We start from the raw sequence: 9,315 nt of genomic DNA on the forward strand, positions 1-9,315 counted from the left end.
GCTCAGCTCCTTCAGACTAGCCAGCAGAAATGAGCAAACACCTGGTGGAACTGAGCATCTGCTGAGCTCATTATACGAGCTACTTCTCAGTGAAACGCTGGTAAAAATGTTTTTAAAGAGTTAACAGAGGAGCCATGTTGTGATGACTTCCTGGAGGCGGAGTTTCAGAAAGAGCAGGAGTTTTTAGAGACATTTCTTTTAAGTCATATTTAATGTATATAGCATTTTATTTTACATAGCATTTCAAATTATTCAACAACTGAAGTAAACGTAGTTACTTGATTACGCTGCAATATTTCACTAAGTGCCTAGAAAACGCATAACGCTGCCCCCTCAACAGCCAGAGCAGGCGAGCGGCCGCTCCACTCAAGAGCCCCTGGATCTCTGCGAAGCATCAATCAGGAAAAGTCGATGCTCGTTGAGTTAAAGATGTCCTGATCTCTCAGGGTAAACTGATGGATTAACCGAAGGGTGAAGAGGTGAGGCAGCAATATGCCACTGTGAGGCGGTCTCTTAAAGCGCGACTGTGGCCGACTTGAAGATGACAGACGACTCGAGGGTCATCACTCTGTGACTAAACACTGTAAGCACCACAAGTCAAACCCTGGGGGGCTGGGAATAATAACAACACGCCAAGAATTCATCGCGACCAGCGGCCGGCCTTCCCCTCCTTGAACCCTGGGCTTCATGAGTGATTTCCTCCGCGAAAAAAACCTGGATAATTAACAAAGGTGTTTGCTCACCTTTTTCATTTTCAGCACGCGCTCGGGTCACCTTTGCGCACATCTGTTTCCACGCTGTCTAGTTATCACGGTCCATGACCGCAGCGGGAAGTTCGCGCCATAATAGAGATCACAGTGATGGATGAGCATGGGTTGTGAGAGGCCCGTGGAAATAACTCTGGATCCGGCTTATGAAGTTTGACAGGAGTCCAAAAAAGCCTCGGAGAACCGAGGCAGGAAAGGTGAAACCAGACAGGTCGGGTCAGCAGAAGAAGAAAAGAGTTAGCCTCTCAGTTTCTGACTCGACTGTCCTCACAAAACTATTTAAAGCTTCTCGCCACTTGCAGTCCTCATTAAGCTTGAGCAAACAATTGGGTGTGTCTTAGCAGGAAGTGGTTAGATGCTGCGTTAGACCAAGAGTTGGGTTTAGGGCTGCGTTCCAGAGCACTTCTGAACTTCCTCTTTACTATCTCGTTGCTAAGGTTGGACAATTGTTCCCTGGAGACTTCTTTTCACTCCGAGTTCATTAGTGTCTGTGAGAAGGAGACATGCAGACGCTGACAATTTGGTTGGGTCCAATTACAATAAACAAAAAAACAAAAACAAAAAAAAAAACCACAGCCATCTCTGACGTAACTTTAAACCAACAGGTTGTTGGCATCCTTAAGTTGTTTTTTTCGGCATTTCTATTTACTTAAAATTGCAGAAATTATAAATTCAATAGAAATACACCAATAAAAAAAAAAAAAAGATGTATTAGTGTGTTCATTTCTTTACTGAATCTTTGGCTATCTCTTTTAGCTCGTTCAACAAAACAATTCAAAGTTGAGTCTAAGAGGCCTTCCCTCTGCCTGCGATAGTTAAACGACTTCTAAATCACAGAGCGCCATCTTATCTCACAGAGCCATATTTTCACAACAATCCTCCTGCTGTTCCTAGAGAATGGACAGTACAAACTCCAGTTATCAGGCACATCTCTTGTGAACCCGGTGTTTTGTCTACGGGGTGGACACCCTGTCCATTTTTAAGGTCACTTTGAGTCCAGTTTCGCTGCAGGTTACTTCTGGTTAAAACGAAGACGTTCCTTCCTACTGTCCACCCCATCCCTCATCAGAATGACGGGCTGAATAAAGGCACAGTCAGAAAATGGTGGGTTTTTTTGGGCCGTTTCAATATAGGTGTATTTAGCAAAACTGCGGTGGAAACACTTTTTCGTTTCATACGAGTCATCTGCAACAACCCAAAGTTACTACTGGCAAAAATGACAAAGACGACAACAGGAAGTGGTAGTAGGAGGATGATGGTTTGTGCGTTTTCATACAATGTGCAACAGCTCATGGATTCAACAGAACGTGCTCTTCTGTAAAATCGCCGACTACAATTTCCCCAAAACGCCACATACATACCATCACTGCCTTGTTTTATTTTAGTGACTCACATTTGATGTTAATTTGATTCTTTTACTGCAAACACGGCAATTGCGAGTGTGTTTTTTTGACATTAGCAGAATAGAGACAAAGATTTGTGCACATTTGTTACGGAAATGGAACTAGTGTTTTTCATCTTTTTTTTTTATAGATTAATAACATCAATAGAAATCAAATAACGAATAGGGAGAACAAACAAACCAAACTAACAAACATGTAGGTAAACATTAAAAAGGGCACATTCAAAACAAAACACAGAGCATAGTGAATTGGCGTCACAACAAAAATGAAACTGATTAATATGTGAATTAGGATATGCTTTTTTTCTTTTGATCTTGGCAGCTATTTTCTCATTTCAATTGTTTTTCTATTCTCTAATTAATCTAGCATCACACATATTTTGGAAAAAAGTGGAGAAAGGAGGGAAGAAAAAAAAGGAGGAGATAAGCAAACAAAGAACAAATAAATAAATAAATAAAAGTATATGCCAGAATAAATAATAAAGGATAAGGATGAAACACTATAAGTCCTATTATTTGGCTCTCTCAATTCCTAGTGTTTTTCTAACCCTCTAGGAAATTTATTTTGAATTGCTTTCATCAAGTACACAATTACAATACAATAACAATACTACAGCTTCAAAAAAAAAAAAAGAAAGCACCGCTTTGTATTATTAAAGTCTATAAAAGTTTAAAATTATTGCTTTGACACAACCACTCCCCACGAAGAGTCCAAACTCAAGTTAATTACCAATACTTAATACAGTTCAGAAATAGCAACAGAGTCAAAATTATTGCTTTTCTTCTTCAACCCCAGTATAATTTCCTCCTTTGTGAGGCGCCCCACCACGGCTGTCAGGCGTCTGTAATGAGGAGAATTAGCACCCCCTCCGGCTGTTAATTGGTTTCCTTTGTTAAAAGTAAAGGCTGGGAAATTGCTCACTCTGCACGTTTCAGATAGCGTCGCCCCGTTCGCCTCTTTCTCTCCGGGCTGATTAGCGGGCCATGCCGTTGGACATTCACTACTTCTCTGGGACCGTTAACACATTAGCTGCTGCCTGTGACCGGGGGACACGGAGGAGCTATCAACAGGCTGCAGTAATCCACCAGAATTACACGTAGGACGACGCAATGTAAAGTCACAGGGTGAGGGTTCAGTGCGGAGCCGAGCCAGACTTTCCAGTCGTTCGTCAACGCTGGCAGCCCAGCTGTGACAAGCGGGAAGGGAGAGGCGGGACTTTGACTCCGAGCGAGGTGTCCTTAATGCCCCCATCCCCAGCTTACTGACTTATAGCTTCAGCCTTACATAACAAACTAGATAATGATGTCATGTCATGTCATTTTTATTTAATGTCTGCAACTGATTCTTATGCAAGAATCAGTAGTTGCACAACACTTTATTGAAAAGTGTTTTCAATAAAAAAAAAACACTTTCTTTTTTTACATATTTGTGGAAACTGTCGTGACAGTATGGTATGAGATGAACAATGTGTGAAAAAAATAAGCTCCTCCCCCTTCTAGTGCCAACTAGAAATAACCAATCAGAGGCAGGAGGCAGGTCTTAGTCACCCTTCCATGTTGCTGCTTATTCACCCCGCCTCCAACTTCTCTCTGCTAAGCTGCAGCTAGCACAGCCTGTCATGAATGCTAAGGCTAGTTAGCATGGAGACCAATGATGGCGGATAAACGGTTTTCCTGTAATGGCAAGTTGTTTCTCCGCCATTAATTTATGTAGCAGCGAGTGCACGAGGCTGGTTGACAGCATCTCTCCTCTTGGTTCTGATTGGTTGTTTTTGGTCGGGACGAATAAAGAGCGGTGCATTTCTCCGAAAGGAAGTGGAGGAGATTCTCTCTTTCACAGATTATCTGCCTCCTAACACGCTGTCACAACATGGAGACGGTCTTAACGACTATATTAAAAACTTTTTCTTTTTTTAATAGAGGTGACGTACTGCACTTTTAAGGAGGTAAAATGTATCACCTGAGTGCTGATATAGGACCTCCTTTAAGTTTGCACTTAAGAGAGACAAACTATCTTAAAATCTTTCCATCCATGATCTGAACATGCTGATCCTTGCAGGGTGGTGAGGGGGGCTGGTGGTGCCCATCTCCAGCAGCCATCAGATGGGAGGCGGGGTTCACCCTGGACAGGTCACCAGTCCATCACAGGACCCTGAAAGCTAACAATGAATACAATGTATGAAAGAGAAATGGTGGATTAACAAGGGGAATAAAGTCTAATTATTTTCTAATTATATTTATTAAGCACTTAGTGTTGGGAAAAACACCAGTTAAAACTGAACAGCTGCTCAAGTTACGTTTATGAATAAAACTATATTAAATTGCAAAAAACAAGAGCCTCCATGCAGTTATAACATGAAGTTGAATGATTGTTATAATAATAATAATAGTGATCATAAAAGTCACAATAAAATTGATCAAATAACTATTTCTGAAACCAACGGAAGTTTGTTTAATATATGTACTGCACTGTTTATAATTAAACGAAGATAATTAGCATTTTGAAGCAAACTTACCACCAAGTGTGCATTACCGCCACCATCTGGTCTGGAGTGTAAACTGCTGATTGGGCCTGTAGAAATTCTACCAGAGGAATTCACTTCAATTGGCAGAAGTCGCCTAGGGAGAAGTGAAGGGAGATGAGAATCCAGCAGAACTCCACAGGAAAGCAATGGCCTCGCTACAAATATTCACCACTTGGCGTTTATTGCCTAAAATCCTAATGCCCGATAAAAAAAAAACTAAAAAAAAACTGATGTAAAGTGAAAACAAGGCGCTGTAAGTTACTGTTGTTTTCAAATGTGTTGCTCTAGATATCAGCCAAATCCCGCTCTGTGTCAACAATTGCTGGCCTGCCAACAGTAATGATGTGCATCACTGTAATGCAAAGCCTGGGAACAATCCGATATTCCCGTTGAAGTCGGCAGAACCGACGAGTCTGTCATTCTTGGTAGCTTTTTGTTTCGACTTAATTTACCACTTAATCTTATCGCCACAGGGACTTGGAACTGTGTCCAGCACTTAGGTGTTACTGGCCAGAAGTAGATAAATGCTGTTCACTATCGGAGCCAGAGATAACAGGCGATGGCAGGAGAGCCGGGCTCCTGAACGCAGCTCAGCCACGTCTCAGGCTAAACGCAGCGATTAAACAGATCAACTTGTAGCGCTTTTGTATTTTTGCTGCGCTGTAACATCCGTTTTTATGACATGAACACAAGCAAACACATACACACACACACACGCAGGTTACAACCCCAACTTTACCAGGTTTTATCTCGAGCAGACCGTTTTGCGGGTCACTCTCGCTCCCCTCTCTGACGAATGAAGCCGTGTCGAGGGTGTCGGCTCCCGCTGCGGCTCTCAGGGGAACAGCTTCGCTCATAATCCACACGAGAGTCATTTGAAGTAGATTACCGACGATTCTGTAACAATTCACATCTGCAGAAACATACCCCTCGGCTCTGCTGTATGTTACAGGAGCCTCTTTCTGCTCTCGATACACAAACACGTCTAATTAACACGTGCATGGGAAACGCTACAGACCGCTAATTCCTTTCTGGCCTCTGCTCCGTATTCCTGAATAAGACACAGCTGTCTTCCCATTTGGGACTTTCAAATCTGCTCAATCAATTCATCATCTCCTCCCCGTTGCTGTTTCGCTGCCATCATCGACACACCCTCTTGCTTCGGGTTTTTTCCCTCTCAAATAGCTTCCTATGGCTCCTCTCATTGGCCGGTTTTTGTTCCCGATTTCGATTTCCACCTTTTTCGTTCAGCCTGTTCGACCATTGGATGTTTCTCCGTGCGCGTGCGTCACCTGTAGGTATTACGTTTTCATACAAACCCCTGAAACTTTCGCACGTTTTGCCATTCCACAACCGCAAACTTGGGTGTATTTTATTCAGATTTGATCTGACAGACCACTACAAAACAGTGCATAAAAAAGGGAAAGAAAAATAAATAAAATGTCTACTTTTTACAGAAAAAAAATCTTAAAAGTGTGGTGTGCATTTATATTTTAGTAGCACTTTGGTAAATATAAACTTCCCCACCTTACAGAAACATATTTCGCTGCGATTCAAGTTGGATTTTTTCATTTTTACTTTACCGGTTTCAGACATATAGACACAGGAATTTTCTCATCTTTGCGAATCTCAGCCGGTGAGAACTTCTGAACACCAGTTCTCACAACTTTACTTTGACTGGGCCGTTCTAATACAGAACATGCTTCGATCTGAAACCAGGGAGTGTCAAAACTCATTTTCATTTTGGGCCTTATCCATATCACAGATGTCGTCAATATGGCCGGTTGTGGCAGAATGTATTGGTAAAACTACCCATTAGCAAACTTTTAAAAATATTTATAATTATCTGTGTCTGTTCAATAAGTACACCTTAAAGATGAAATAATATCAAACATCTTTTCACACTGATGTATCTTGGCAGCATGCAGAAAAAACCTGCTTTGATTTTTCATGGATAAAATAATAGTTAAGCACACAACTGTTTATCTTAAAGGCTTTCTTTATGTGGCCCCCATAAAGCCTAGAGTTGATACATAACTTAACGATATTACATCTTTTACCTTCCCCAGCTTTCTCATAGACCTGTCCAGTATTAACTAGTAATGTTGCAACCAGTGGAATGAATTGAATAGTGTGCAGAAATGAAAATCTCCCAGAGAGAAGGCAGAGAGCAGGCGGCATTTACAAATACCAAGCCAAAAGAATTTGTCTGGCTCCACCCTGTTTATGAAGACAGATTAGCCTTGACCTTTCACCTACAATAAGAGCAACCGCTGTCTGTCCTACCAGGCTTCTTTGCTGAGTTTTAACCAGGATCAGTCAGTTTCATCGGCCCCTTTGCCTTAAACCAAGCCAGACCACCTGAGGCCACGATGGCAGATAGAGGCTGAAAGAGCAGATGTCTTGAGTGGGAAGCAAAGCGACACACTGCCACCCAATTTGGCCCTGGCTCGGCCCTGAGAATCCGGGCCCAGACCCCGTCGAACCCGAGTCGGAGCGGTTCCAGTGGCCCCTGGGCTCTAGTAAAAAATTGAAAGCAGTTGGAATGTGAACGAGAAAGCTGCGTCTTGTTCGGGGCCGGGGCCTGCCGGGTAGCACCTGTCACCGGACCGAGCGGGCCCCGGAATCCTTCTGAGCCCACGTCGTAAACAAGATTTTGAGAATGCGTACATATGCGCTCAGCTAAACCCGACTAAACGGTTAAAAAGGGGGATTTTGAACATCTGTTCAGGATCATGTAATCTTCACTTGTTCTTAGATTTTTGGCTTGTTTTGGTGTGAAGGATTAAGTTGGTCCGATGTTGTTCTGTGAGAATGATGTCTCATTTTCAGACCACGGAACTTCCTCGGTCGACCAACATGAGCCGACCGAAAGGCACGACGCACGAACCGGACGAGTCGATCGGAGCGTTTAACACTCTTCTCCCCTCTCCTTTTTACATGACTATAAAACATCATTTTGTTTTTATGTTTTATGTGTGCTTCTTATTCCCACTTTTATTTTCTTGCATATATATTGTTTTCTGATGTTTGTTTTTCTGGTTTTTACAAGCAAACAAAAAAAATCTGAACGAATATTCCATTTGTTTTTTTTTACAAGTCAGCAACGTTTTTTGTTCAAAGAGCCACTTCTGACCTCACAAAACTCTCATAGAGCTGCAGCCAGGGGTGAACGAAGTTTTAAATAATTGGGGGCACTGTGATGCGCCACAGCAAAGATAAACAAAGTTAAAACAATCCGAACAGGTGATCAACTCCAAACCACTCGCACCTTTTTACTCTCCGTCTCTCTGTAATTTAAGCACACCCGTTGCCATGGCAGCCTCCTGCGCTCCACAAGCCGACCAGAGATTACGTTAAAACATAACATTTAGTCCGTTACGATATTACGTTTTCAGGCTTGATATTTATTTTGCGATCATTAATAAGCCTCCCTGAACACAGCGGTGGACGTGCTGCTCTCAGCCTCCTGGCAGCGTTCAGTTTGTCACCTAAAGCCGAGATCGACTCAAAACCACGTGTTGCACCGCTGATCTAACAAAGCACAAACAGTTCCGAAACAATATGAAATGGGAAAAAAGTTATTTATTAACTGATTAAGTCTGTTTTAGATTGTTCTTGAAAAACGAATCAGTCACGGCTGATTAGTGGGCGCAGTCACGGCTGCACAGTTTATCCCACTGATTTTTTACAGCAGACAGCCGCTCCCCTCTCTTGCAGGTACTGCGTACCCCCTCTAAATCTTTTAGGGGTACGCAGTACCCTGCCGCTCCCCCTTACTTTCACCCCTGCCTATGACTGCTGCTCGTGGGGAGAGACATTTCAGTAAAATAAAACTAATAGAAAAAAATTAAGCAATCTACTTGCATACTGCATGTGGACTGTTGCATGTAAAATAGATGAGCAGTAAATATTATGCTAGTATCAGTCTTGAATCAAAGAAAGCAAGTTGCAAGCCTTTAAAATTGTAAAATTTTTTAATGGGTCAAAAAAAGACTTGTGGTGGCGCAGGGGTTAAGCACAACCCACATATGGAGGCCTTAGTCCTCGACGCGGCCGTTGCCAGTTCGATTCCCGGCCTGGCGACCTTTGCAGGGGGGCCCAATCTAATATTTTGTCAGGAGGCCCAAAATTTCTGGCGACGCCTCTGGTTCCAGCTGTCGGCAGAAGCTCAGAAGTGAAGTTAAAAGCTGAATGAAGCTTCATATCAGGCAAAGGAGTCTGAAAATAAAGAATCAAAAGAACTCTGTGAAAAAGGGGAGTTTTAAATACAGCACTCATCTTTCAGAGAAGCAATCAACTAACTGCAGTGCATTATGGGTAAAAGTGGCAGACAAGTTTGTAGTTCCCGTCTGATTGAACCATTCCTGCTCTTGGCAGGGCTCAGAAGTGAGAATAAAAGCTGAACCAAGTTTCAAGTCAGAAAAACTGAGTTATAAAATAAAGAAATAAAAAAAATAAACGAATGTGATGGAAAAAGGGACTCCATAATCAAAATGCCAATCTTCAGAATAAGATACAAGCAATAATCCTGCATCCAGTGGAAGCGATCTGAAGAAATAAAATAAAATATGGCCATGCTTCTTATCCTTTTCAAAAAAAGTAAAGCAAGTAATTAAAA

General features: G+C 42.2%; 1 long non-coding RNA gene across 1 annotated transcript; it reads right to left on the minus strand.

The window, feature by feature from the left end:
* Nucleotides 1-723: 723 nt before the first annotated feature.
* LOC103463869 (uncharacterized) lies at nucleotides 724-6,068 on the minus strand. The gene is made up of 3 exons (XR_533553.3): nucleotides 5,434-6,068; nucleotides 4,686-4,788; nucleotides 724-4,328 (listed from the first exon to the last, which is right to left on the minus strand). It is a non-coding gene; the product is annotated as an uncharacterized LOC103463869 (long non-coding RNA).
* Between the last annotated feature and the right edge of the window lie 3,247 nt (nucleotides 6,069-9,315).

Source organism: Poecilia reticulata, chromosome 4 (genome assembly GCF_904066995.2).
Source record: "Poecilia reticulata chromosome 4, P_reticulata-male-v2, whole genome shotgun sequence".
NCBI classification, from domain to species: Eukaryota; Metazoa; Chordata; class Actinopteri; order Cyprinodontiformes; family Poeciliidae; genus Poecilia; species Poecilia reticulata.